Source organism: Calidris pugnax, unplaced genomic scaffold (genome assembly GCF_001431845.1).
Source record: "Calidris pugnax isolate Ruff unplaced genomic scaffold, ASM143184v1 scaffold24, whole genome shotgun sequence".
Taxonomy (NCBI): Eukaryota; Metazoa; Chordata; class Aves; order Charadriiformes; family Scolopacidae; genus Calidris; species Calidris pugnax.
Genome location: NW_015090922.1, coordinates 13,264,780 through 13,278,487, shown reverse-complemented (window position 1 = coordinate 13,278,487; position 13,708 = coordinate 13,264,780). Strand labels below are relative to the sequence as shown.

General features: G+C 36.1%; 1 protein-coding gene across 1 annotated transcript in view; it reads left to right on the top strand.

The window, feature by feature from the left end:
* The window catches only part of BRE (brain and reproductive organ-expressed (TNFRSF1A modulator)), a 170,182-nt gene that overhangs the window by 112,569 nt on the left and 43,905 nt on the right, over positions 1 to 13,708 (top strand). The gene's annotated exons all lie outside the window — the stretch shown is intronic.

Sequence of the window (13,708 nt, the reverse complement as noted above, 5' to 3'; positions counted from 1 at the left end):
AATCCTAGGAAGTGCTTCAGTCAGAATTCACGCCTTATTAAACATCAGAAAAAAACCCCACCTCTCTTCAGTCAAGATTTGTATCCTGAATGTATTCTCTGATGTCTTACAAGGCATGAACACCGTTTGAAGCTTTTCCTTTGGCAAAGGCATTTAGGACATCTTTCCTGTGTGGTTTCTCTGATGTTTAATAAGGAGTGAACTCATGCTGTGCTGTGGCTTTAACACAACTCAGTTAAAAAGTCAATCTTATGCAGTGTAGAAGTCCATTGGAAACCAAACTGTAGTGCCCATGAACTTCCTTGTTATTTATGCTGTGAGTGGTCTTGATAGAAGCAAATACAGATAGGTAAACACTGACTAGCAGGTATTCAGGAATAAATGAAATACAGATATTACATCCTTGGAATGTCATAACAGATGTTTACACACATAAAACTCATGCAATATGAAGTAATTCATCAACCTTTAGTAGATCATGTCTGTATATTGGCGTGTCATTAACATTGGTAACACGGTGTTGTTGCAGCACATGCAGAAGAGGACCAAATTTGTTGATGTGAAAACTAAAACTTTGAAATCATAATTCTTTTGGGGGTTTGAGAAAAAGAAAAAAAAAGTGTTATTTGACTTACGCATTTTGTAGACAAACGTATATAAGGTTCATACAGATGCAGGTAGTTATATGGGTAAAGGCAGTATCTCATTTTATCACCAAATTCAAATAGACATTCAGATAAGGATTTACGTGTTCAATGTTATAATAACTGAAATCTGTACACAAATGCCAGGTTTGAACCAATATATTTAAAGAAAAAGTACAAAATAAGAGCAATTCTTGGATTTGCTGTTTTCCCTTAAGTCAGAATTAGATAATTTTTTTTAAAGGACACCATCTTGCCATTGTTTTCTGTTTCAGCATGAAAACAATATATTAGGTACAATAGATCCAAATCCTATGGTTCTAAGCATATTTTTATTTTAAACCAAGGTGGATAAGAATTTACCTAAGTTAAAGAGGATCAAATGTATTATACCCTCACTTTCATTACCAAACAGCTGCTTTTTTTAGACCCTATGGCTGATTCCTAGTCTGAAGTTAAATTGGACATATGTAGACGAGTAAAATTTCTCTGATTTCAGTGTAACTCCTGCCATTTTTAAGGAAAATTAAGATTGACCAGTAGCTAAAGAAACACTGACTGTAGTCATAGTTATTAAAAGCAAGGCATCCAGGCACTTGGAAGAAGGAAGCCAAATGAACATAGGCTATTTACAGGAAAGCTTAGATTTGAATTCAGAACTGGATTTTTTTTGTTCAGGTAACGTCAGTTTGTTATTTTCTTCTTTACTTTAAGTTTGCAGCAGACCTAAAATCTTCATAAGCTAACACATTCATTATAATTCACTTAAAAACATCCAATGATGGCCTGTATGTTGAAGACAGGAAACAGAAGTAAAAGGAAAGAGTATATGATTTCTGAGAACTTCAGTCTTCACAACAAAATAATAACCTAAGCATGTAGAAGCTCCAAATCAGGTATTCCTGCCCCAGGGATAGCAGGTGAACTGGAATTCTAAAATACTATTTAGAGATTTAAATAATACTGAAGGCTTCATTTTTAACATTCTTCAGTCAATTCAAAAATAACTTTTGTGAGTGACACATCTTCACAATAAAAAAAAAAATAAAAACTTGCAAAGTTGTCTAGGTCTGAAATCATGTGCAATAACAAATAGAGAGCGCAGAACAGTATTCAGTGTCTTCTTTAAATTTTTTAAAGTGAGAAGATGGGTAACCTGCCTTAGCAGCTAGTATCCAAGGTATTTTGTTGATGCTGGGACGGTATTAGCTGATGGTAGGAAGAAATTTGGATAAACTGAAATGACTCAATAGTAAACTTCACCTTGAAAGATGTTGAGGACCTCCTTGAGAAATTCTGGTCATGCTCAATTTCTGAAGTAGTTGCAAGTTCTACTTTACTTTTATTAGCATATAGTAGTATTCATTCCCTGACATAAATTGTATCACAGATTGTATATGAATGGATTAGAAAGAGTCTCTGCACTATACACAAATTGTATTATGTGTTATTAAAACACTTTACATCCTTAAGGTGAAAGGTATTTTAACAAGATATGTAGTACTACTTCAAAGCTTTCATTTTTAAATAGTTTTAGGATGCTCCGTGTTTTTTCTGTGACTCTTAGCCATGTCTCTTTTATGGTTTATAGAAGAATGTCAGATTTGCAATGGATTATCCCAAGGAAATAGCAAACATTATGAGTTATATCATGAAGAGGTGTAGACTTCTGAGATAAACTGAAATTATGGAGTGCTACCATTTGTAAGGCATTTTTCATTTTGCCAGTGCTTTGCAGAAGTGAGGTGGTGGTTGGTGGTTTTTTCTAGTGGAACCTCTGTAATTTATAAGTCCTCTATGTATTTCTCTGGTCTGCAAAGACTGGGAAAAAAATAGCTGTTACTGCTTGCTCTTAGTTTATCCCGAAAACTATTGATAGAATTCAGTTAAAAGACAGAATTTGTGGCTTCCAGTCCAGTGGTAGTGGCTCTTGACATTAAAGTGGAAAATCATAAACTTTAGCCATGCGCATGTGAAGAAGAGATCTAGAAGAGGAAAGAATCAGTTTTAGCTGGTATGATTTTACATGTAGTGCTGTAGCTTACTTGGTAGTTATGGTCATTTATCAAATGGCATTAACACAATTTTGAAAAAGTTCATCACGCAATCTGGAGGTTGCCAGTTGTGTCATTGAGTGACAGGGATAGAGCTGGTGAGGAAAATCAAACTGGTAGCAGAGCCTCTTTCTTAAAGACTTTAAAGAAATCAAACTTTAAAGAACTTCAAAGAAAAAAAAAAGTACAGGATATCCAAACATATGCATGGATAACACAGAAGATTCCAACATTGTGCTAATATTTATTGCTGGTAGAAACAGCCAAATGCAATATAAACATTCTCTTCCAAAAATTAGAATATTTTCACCTTGGGCATAAATTCTTTTTCTGCATGACATTGATGGGTTAAGTTAGATGAAGTGTTAAAATCATGTTCTGTTATTTAGCCATACAAGGTAATTATAACAGCTTCATAATCATGGGCACATATAGGACAGTGTTAGCAGCCACTCCACTTATGGTTTAATAAATTAAAAACATTGTCCCATATATTGTATAATGGGTGAAAAGTTGCTAAATCTTGGAAGTTATTTGAATAAATGAAGACTTATTTGAATAAATGAAGAGTTCTATTAGAGTTCATTTAAATGTCAAGTCAATTAAAAAATGATAATTTTGGGAGATTGTTGCATACAATGCGGAAGTGGCGGGTTTTCACGAAAAAAAAAGAAAAGAGAGAAAGCCCTATTCCTTTATGGAAGCACTTTATAAAAGAACACATACAAATGCTGGCAAGACATCGTAGTCTTCATCAGATTGAGTGATTATGAGCCTACAATCTAGAAGTCTCAGTGTAACTAGCAACAATATTAACAGTTAGGTGTCAGAAAGTTGGAACAAATAAAGCGTGAATATAATAGGATTTGTTACATAATTTATCTTGGTAAATAAATCTTTATTGACCAGTGGTAGGTCTTTGACTTGGAAATAAGTCACCATTGACAGAAAGGTTTCTTTGGAAGTGATTCTCATCTCTTGTGAATTTTAATTTTAGTTTATAGAATATACCTCATTCAACTACTTATTTTTCCTCTTTCAGTTATCCTTTTAGAGTGTATTCATAGCAGTATTGGGTTTACACTGGCATAGCTGATGCATTTAGTACCAGATACAAAAATTAGTTGGTGCTTTTGATTTTTGAAGGGATAGAAGGAAGAAATAGTTGGGAAAGAAAACAAAGAGGAAAATTGCTTTTTAATATTTTAAGAGTGGGAGAGCAGGAAACCAAGATTCATGCTATTTTGTATTTGAATCCATTCCTTTGTTATTCTTATTGAAAATGTCTCTGATTAGTGCTTGAGGCAGTGTCATATTTTGGTTGGGTTTTTTTGTGGGTTTGTTTTTTTTTTTACATATAGGACTCAAGAGCCTTAATATAATTTCCAAAAAAGAAAAGACTTATTTTAGAAAGCTTTCTAGATGTAGAATCCTAATGTCTTCAGTCTTCTTAAAAGACAGAATGTAAATGGTTTAAAAGCTGACAAGCTTTCTGAAAATGTCACTCTTCAACTAAAAAGGCTAGTTTATCAAAGCATACGATATTTATTTGTAAATACATCTACTTGCAGATACCATTTAGGCTGCTCCATTATGTAAGCACTCAACTTGCAAATGCACTCAAGCCCTTAAACATTAAGTAATATTAATCAACTCCTTTCCTTAAAAGGTGATAAAGTATATTAATGGAAAGTTGAAATTTTTGTCTTTTAGTGACCATGGAAGTATTTGCAGTTTCTAAGGGAAGGGGGGCTTGCATTAAAGGAAGTTTATGGGATGCAAATGACAACATTTGACGGAGGCCTGACTGATGTCTGTATGTGCACCCAATGCATTCATCAGCTCTTCTGGGAAAAGGGGAGTTTTTGTGGCAAGGATTTTTGCTCTAATCTTTGTCTTGCAGCACGTGCCATAATGAAACTGCTCCATGAATACAATCCAGGCATCAGTAAAAATGAAATCCTGGGAATGCCTGTATTCACCTTTTGACCAACTGAGTGCTGCTCTAAGTAGCAAATTATGAAATTTCCAGTTTCTTGTGCACATATGGGGTCCTTACTTTCACCTTAACACAATGGAGACTTGTGTGTTTATTTTCTGCCTTTTCTTTTTGTTTTAAGAGTAGACCCATGTCTACCTGTTACGGAAAGAACCTTTATTACCTCCATTGTAAACCAGGGTTTCGAAGCACCAGTGTTTTCTTTTGAGAATTATTTCCAGTCTTCCCACCTACTAACGGCTGCCTTTGTGCGATGTGATTTATAGCCCTGCTTCCCTCTGGTTTGAAGAGAATATATTAGGATGAATATTGAATTATTTACGTTCATAGGAACAAAACACACTTACCCAAATGCCTGCAGTAGAGATTCTGAAAGGGGCTGTACAAAACCATCCCAACAGATTCATATCGTCTTGTTAAACGAGTAAGGGTTTAACATGGTTCTTATTAGCTTGTCAAACCACAGTGGCTGTGTTTACATGAAAAACTTATGTTTGCTTGCCTTGCGTCCACATGTGAACGTATTTGGCTTACATAAAACCTGAGCTCACTAGGCCTCTTGGAGCATTTAGTGGGAGCACCAGACCAGACTTGTAGCATTCCACATTGTTTGTTAACGTAAGATAAAGCCAATTTCAAGATCTGAGCAAGAATGCCCCTTAATCATGCTGTGTACACATGGAAATCAGTGTCAGAAGCCAGATGTATGAAAGAAAAATATTTTTCTCCTCCAACTTTCTGCCTCCCTCGGGCATTCTTATCGATGACCCAAATGCTCAACTTTATATCCAGAAGTCTTCCAGCATGTTGCTCTCATTTAATTTTTGAAATTTTTCTGCAAGATTTCTTATCCTTTCAGTCAGTACTTTGTATTTCTCTTTCTTCATGTAAGCTAATGAAATGTGATGCTCATGATGCGGGGGACAGGATGTTTCTTACATGAAACGTGTCTTCAGATAGAAGAGATCCACAAATGAGGATTACTGTCTGGCCTAAGGAGAATGGAAAAAATTTGATTATGTGGGAGAAGTCTACAACACAGCACTATTTTAGCACAGAAGCAAAAAATAGCGTACTTACAAAATGACTGTGTCACTGGAAATGTTAGGCATTAAGCAATATCAGGAAAAGATTAACAATAAGAGATAATTACTGTAATTTTAGTAGTAGATATAGGAACATAAAATAAGGAATAATATAAGCAAATGCAATCATAAAACGTAAAAGGCTGCAAGTTATAGGAAATGACTTCTTCAGAAAAAAGTGAGAACAGTAGGCAAGGAAGGCAAGGGAGTCGTACAGTTTTTTGAGACTTGTTTTTCTGCTTCATGATGAAGACACTGCTGCTTAGCTGGGCTTGGTTACAAGTACTAGAAAATTACCTGCCATGTGAACAGTTATAATACAGTAAGCTGGATGTTATTGAATGCATGCCAGGAGATTGATAAGAAATTATAGCATATAGGGCATATGTTTGTAAATATAACTGATACCATCTTAGAACAGTTACTCATTTACGTTATCCACTTTATGGATGGATAATAAGAGAATAATCACATGGATTCGTGATAAATATTCTGTTCAATGTGATTGTTTGGGAGATCTCCATCAGTAAAGCAGACTGGATTGTAAAAGAGCAGATGAGTATCTTAAATGATGACAAGCATTGTGTAGTATAGCACCCAGGCTTCAGTGCAGTCATTTCCAGTGATCCTCACAATAAATAAATCCTTGATTTTTTCCTTAATTTATTTATTGAGTCCTACTGTTTCAGAGGATAATAGTGGTCACAGCATACCAGCGCTCTAATCTTCTTTTTCTTATTTGTGCAAAAGTTTATAATTCCCAGCTTCTGTCTTTGTGCTACATGTAAGCCATTTTAAGTTCCTTTGAGACTTCAAGTCAATACATTTTTCCCTTGAAGTAAAAGAGCCACTGCTCAGTATTATTTTACTTGTTACTTAGAAGGCCCTCAATATATTCACAGTTAAGGTGGTTGCAAATGTATCTGCAAAACTGGTATTGCCATTAAAAGTATGTTGCTTAAGAACAGGAAGTTGAAAAGTAAATTTTCAGATAACAGGCTCAATTTTTCCTCCTTCACAGTCCATGTGAAGGAGAAATGGGGATAGTGAATAAGTTTAATCAAGTTCCAGTTTTTGTATTGGCACCTCAAATCAGTGCAGGATGAGAAAGTGTTGCAACTAGGTTACAGTTCACTCTTTCTTCAGCCAAAATCTTGTTCTGCCTTAGTTGCGATGAGTGTGCAGCCTCTTTCATACGTGCTTTTCTTCCTGAGATCCATACAGAAGTCAATCGTAGTAGGTTAGGCTATATGGTCTTTCTCCTGGCATTTAAATAATTTCTTTAATCTTCACTTACTGCTTTTCTAAATTCTTTGGAAGTAAAAATAAGAAGGACTGCATAGTGTTCTCTTTGTTTTCTTATCTGCCCATGTTACTTATCTTATCTGTACCTTTTTTGTTCAGTGATGTTTGCTGCTGCTCCATTTGTCTGGGTTTCTTTCCTACAACTTTTTCTGGTCATTTGGGTGGGTTTTTTTGCTGTTATTTCCTTATTGCATTTAATTCTCTGTGAAACTCTTCTTTGACTTTTCTTCACTTCTCACTCAAATTTCTCTTAATTTGCTGCCAAGATTCCTTTAAGAAATAAGTGAAATGCTTTGAAAATATATATTTCTCTATTGTGAGCATTTCGATCTTAAGTTTCCTTGCTGCAACCTGTGCTCTTCCTCCCCTGTGCTCTTCCTCCCTGTCGTTCAATCCCTGCTTTTCAGTTCCTCATTGTGCTGTGTAGCATGAAGTACTGGACTGTGAAAGTTATTTGGGACAGGAACTGGGCCCTTCTGTTTAAACTGTGAGGCATCTAGCAACTTGTTTTAAGAAGGTCTTCTTATAACTGTTTTCCTTAAATAATACTGTGCTGATGGAGAAATAATATTTGTTACTAATACATTTAGGGGTGGGGGGACACCAAAACTACTTTTCTGAGATCATAAAAAGCATCTTTAAATTTAGTTCTTATGTAATTTTTTATGGATTCTCATTATTTGCCCCAAATGGCTGAGAATATTACAGTTGCAATACAACTTGTTGTTGGGTTTTTTGGCAGAAAACCTGAGAGGGGCATAAATGTGGTAAGCTGCCACACAAAAGCAACATTTGTCAGAATTTTTGAGCCTTATAAAAAAGAATCACACTGTTTTTACAGCCTGCGGAAATTTTCATGTTCTCTTTTTTTAACCTGTTAGTACTGAATTATGTAAAATAATTCTATATTTTAAGCCTAAGGTTGTTTTGGTTTTTTTTAAAATCAGCTTGAAATATATTGCTTCTATACTTTTCACTTTGGTTTTATATTGTCAGAATGACAATATAAACCAATTTCACTTTGGTTTTATATTGTCAGAATGAGTAAGTGACCAAAATTTCTGTGCTGTGCAGTGTTCATAGATGAAATTGTTGACACTGGTTAAGTTAATCTGTATTTTAAACTGCTGCACACATCGAAGCCTTGCTGATAATTTCTGTTACCCTTGCTTGGATTTCTCCTGAAGTTTATGCCTTGAGGTATGTTGGAGGTCCCAGACGGCAATCAATTCTGCTGGGCTGCCTGCCTGTTACAAGCTATGGATCAACTTATGAAAGTGGGTCTCCTTACCTGGAGAAGAAAGCAAAAGTGGTGACTGCTGTAGGCAGAGTGCTACTGCTGTGTAACATGGAGAGTCCGATCAGCTGGGTAATAAATGTTATCCTGGTGTAGTTTTGTTTCTTTAGAGAACGCCAGGTCTGAGGAAGCTGTCGAGCTCCCTTTTCCATCGCTGGCAGCCCAGGTTTTCACTTGTTCAGCGTGTCAGTGGGAACCTCTCAGTCCCCTGTATGCAGAACCTTTCTGCATGTAAAGACCCACTAAGCAAAGAAAAATCCCTTTAGTCACGATTTTTCCAATACAGAGGAAATACTAGCATTTTCAGACTTTTCTACTATACTATATCGGTAAGAAAAGCTTTATACTGCACGAGTATCTGTTCTTTGTCCTTCCAGTTCTGAGTCTGGCCAGGGAAGGGAAGTAAAGAAAGATATTCTAATTTAATTATAGAGTTACCTATCTATTAATTTCATGCTTGGGTGGGTTTTTTTTCTCCTCAAGGAGGTGTAGATTCCTAGGGACAGAGCGCCTATTCTCAAAAAGCTTTCAATATTGGATCACCCGACCTATGGTTCATCTCTAAGTCTGTTAAGTTAAAGTCTGCTAGAACTCAGTCTCTGTACAGTTAATGTAAATCTTTCCTTGATCTAGCCACTTTGTCTAAAATGGGAAATACATTATAGAAAACTGCTTTTTTTTTTTTTTTCAACTTTACCTGCAGCAGAATATGGAAGTTGGAATAACCCAAACAAAGCAGTATTCATTAGCACTTACAGATGACTTCATCCCACAGCTTTTAATAACATAGTATAAACAGAATAGTATAAACTTCAGTGTGCTTCAGTACAGCATCTGAACATTTCAGGTGGGCAAGCAGAGAAGCAGACCAGTTGTAATAACTTGCTAGAACATCTGAAGTCAGCAGAAGAGCTGCGAATAAACCTCAGCAAGTCTGATTTGCAGTTTTCCGCACAGTCTGTGAAACTGAAGTACAGTTTGGTTTTAGTATTTGCTTTCTACAGTGATTATTTGGTCTTTTTTTTCTACTCAATAGTCAGAAGGAGCTCAGAGGTGTTTACCCTGAACCTCTAGTAGGTCCAGGGAAAAAAAGACGATATTATCCTTGCAGCTGTAATGGCCAGATTTTTAGTCTGACTGGGATTCTTTCTCCAAATAAGTATATTTGGCATAGTTTTCCCTCTAGGTCTATCTGTGGTGGTTGTTTTTTTTTTTTCTGTACACTCAACAGTATAGATACCTCAGATTGTATCTGTTAGCTGAAAAGATACATTTCCATTTTACCAATGTTGAAGTAGAAATAATTCTAAGTAAAAATTATTTCATTAAAAATAGAATGGAAGCTTTTTTTTTTGTACACGTTTTACCTTGTAGTAGATTTGAGTGGACAAGCAATATGTTAATTATGTTTGCTTTAAATGCAGTATTGCTAGAAAAGGGAGAAAACACTGTCACAAACTTATACTGACCAATTTCTCAGTAACAAGAGTAATGTTCTGTTATTTTACTGTTAAGCTCTGTATTGCTGATTACAGCAGTATCCGAAGGCGTCTGCCAAGCACCACGTTGTTTGTGTGATAGGGTGGATTTGGTTATGGTCGAGCAAGTCTGAAAAATGGTAAACTGACAGCAAATCTGGGATCATGGTTGGTAAGGCAGCTTTTGTGGTCACGTGCATTTATTTGATGTGGTTCCTCATGTCTCCTGTGCCAAATGGTGTAATGTACTAAAGTGATGAAACTGCAAAAGAAAAAAAAAGTCAACTATTTACTTCAGCAACAAAGGAGAAAGAACGGGGAAGGAGATCAAAGCCCATAACATGACTCTCAAAAGAGGAAAAAAGAGCAAAAAGAAGGGAATTTCTTTCCACATGCTCCAGGCTACTCTTGCTTATAGCCTTCATGAGCAACAAACCCTTTAAATGCTTTTGTAGGTCTGCAACTTGCTTCAGTTTCAAAATAAGGCAGATGAAAACTTACAGAGAGTTCAGAAGGGTGTATCCTGGTAAAAGCAAGGGCTGTAGTCTGTAAAGTCTAAAGTCTACTTTCCATTGCTAGTACATAGATTTGAACATGTTTTAACATTGACCACGCTGAGAGAAAAGCTCGTAGTTATTTTAAATCAATATAAAAAGGCTTTCCATGCAGAGGCAAGTTTTTTGTTTATTTACAGTTTCAAAGCTAGACAAATCTTCACCTGTACCATTCACAGTCATTGAAATTGTCATTTCCCTGTTTTATGTGGGTTTTGTAGGAAGAATACGTTGGATTAGGAACATTGTTGAGTGCAATCGGTATTATGTACCACTTTCTTTTGGTACAAAGAAATGCTTTATGCTATGTTCACACTGTATTCAGGGATAAGTATGATTCTTCTTACAGTGCTGGACCTCCTTTCCAAATACATGTTTTTTACTTTTTCCTACTTTGAAGCGAAAATAACTGCCATTGTACAAGGTACGTCCTTTTAATAGCACGAAACTTTTCCATAGATGTTCTTTTCTTTGTGACACTTTTTTCAAAGAAAAGCTTATGCAAATCTGGGAGATGGGGTATAGTAACAGGTAAAGGCAAAACATATATACAGAGAGAGTGAGAGAGGGCAAAATATATAGACAATATTAGGTGTGTACAGGTGCTTAACTGTAATACTGTAACCTGTGTTAGCACATAACTTTATAAACTGTGATATTTTTGTTCTTGCGGGATCTTACAAGTTGTAGGGGATAGTTTTAAATAGTTCTCATTGTTCCGAATCAAAAGTTTCCCAGCAATGTAGAGAAACCTGCATTTTTCTGCTCTGAGAAAGGGGGAGGCGAAATGGATTTCAGGGATGAGATGGGGTGAATGTAAGGAGTTTAGGGGAACAAGACAGGCCCAAGAGAGCATGGGGAGAGTTGCAAGGAAGGAGGTGAGATAGGGATGGGGGTACAAGTATCTTCCTTCATTCCTCTAAGTCTGCCTTGCCAAACCACCCAGTCTTCTGAGCTTGGGACTCGGGAGCACTCTTCTTCTCTAGTGAAGTAATGTTTTTAAGGAAGAGGAAATAATTGGTTCTTTACACATAAATTATCAGAAACAAAAACAGTCACTTCTGTAAACTTGTGAATTAATGCTGTGCCTTTTTTTTTTTTTTAAAGGATGATTTCTTGAGAAAGACATTTTATTGTAATTATAAGCTATCAAGAAATGGGGAAGAATTTTGCATTTTGTATGCGGGCCTGAATAAATAGATCCATTGAGAGAAAGACAGAGCAAGTCACTTGGAATGCACCAGTCAACAGCAGAAATGTAAACATACTCCAGCTACGCACTTGTATTTCAGCGTGTCGTAGAACAAAACTGCTATTAATGGAGGCTGACTGCTCTCTTGTTGAATTCACTAGGGAGTTCCTTACAAAATCCAATTTAATTCACAGACCGTGGATCAGAACCACATTGTGTCTGACACTCTGGAAGCCCAGGAAGGCACGAACGTGCTGCAAGGGAGTCTCTGGTCTGTCTTAAAATGAGGTGTAAGAAGGTGTTTGCAGAGCTGAGTAGGTTTAGAGTAACAGCAAGTGTATAAAATGCTGAGCCCAACAGATCTTAGTCTCTCTGTTCCATTGTGTTCGTGCAAATTTCTCTCACAGATAGGTAGATCTACCATCTATCTATCTTCATCTGGTATCAGTCCTAATGAAATAGCATCCACTAAGACTGTTGATTCGTGAATTATGATAAATTATAGAAAGCTGCTATCAGAATCTGTTAGAGTTTTAGCCTTTAAAGAGTAGCAGGTTATTGGAAAAAATTATATAAAAATCGAACACAATTGGGTTGGTTGTGCTGAAGCTAGACTTTGGCAGCTGTAGGGTAGCAATATTAATTAATTTGTCTATGTTTAAAAACAAAATAACTTTTTCATCATATTTCTTGATGGTTTTTTGGTTATTTTTTTGTCATCTTGATACAACGAATATCACCAAACCTGATAGTGTGATGTTATAATTGGTTTTATTCCTGCGTATAGAACTGTGTTTTATATATGAGGAGTCTATAAGAGGGATACCAAGAAGGAAAGCTTAATCACAGAGGTATGTAAGATCTATCTCCTAAGGGGTCCAGCTATCTGGAAAGCAGGTCTGACATGCAGGAGTCTTTAGCTTGCACTAGTGGAATCTCTTGGCAAATAGAATTTCCTTGACTATAAAAGGCTTCTTACAGCATTTTTCTTTTTGTACACCTTTCTTTTGATTGGGCTTTGAGGGACCTCAAAAAGCATCATTAGATACTGAGCTGCATGCTGAAATTCCCTTGCCTAATTTTCTCAATTTTACACATATTTCCTTGCATCTTTTACACCTTCTTCTTATTTGAGGTTGAGTTACTTCTGTCTTCAGCTGCGGGTGTATTGTGGGGTCAAAGGAATTATTATAGCCTCCTGCCTGTGTCATGATTGTGAGGTACTGTATGTTCCTTTGGCACAATAGAGACACAGTACAGCATAGTCAAATCAAACTCTCAGCAATAGCTTCCTTACGTGTATAAAAATAAAAGATAAATATCAGTTTCATAAGGAAGATGAACCTTAATTGCTGAATGCTTATAGAAAGCTCTGAGATGGTCAGTGAATATGCTGTATTGTATTAAAATATTTAATAAGCAGATTCTCTGGCCCAATAAAGGGAATAAAGATGCCTGTCCACTCTTAATTTTCCCTACCCGTAATTATTTCTACAGAACATAAATTACATATTGTACATCTTTATTCTGTTTTCAGAGGATAATTATACTAGAAATTCCAGCCTTCTTTCTGTGGAGGGACCTATTTCTCAGAAACCACACCTTGTACTAGTCTGTTTTTCGTTTGAGAAGTGTTGAATTCCCATTTATGTCAACAAGTTTTTATAGACTACATTCAAAAAATGGATGAAGGTAAAATGGGAAGTCCTTATTCACAAATCATAATAATTCAGTCTGGAAGATGTATTAGAAGCCGATGATATAGGCACGGGAGGTTTTTTGCATGTGAAATCTGTTAGAAATTACTCCTAATTTCATGCCTGTTATTGTAACTGAGAGAGGAGCCTGTAATTCCTGTTGTAGTCATCTGAGTGTCTCCAGTGGTATCTCCATGCTGGGGGGGAATTTGGACTTGGTTGCAAATGAGGCAAGGCAGGATGCAAAATGGACAGTACCATTTGCTCTGTGTATGAGATTGGAGGCTTTTATGGCTATATTTACATAAGTATTTAAGGAGTTTAATAAACTGAAAGCCAGGGATTAAAATAAGGTTCACAACCCACTTGGAACATACCAGGAGGGACAAGTCTCTCATTCTCC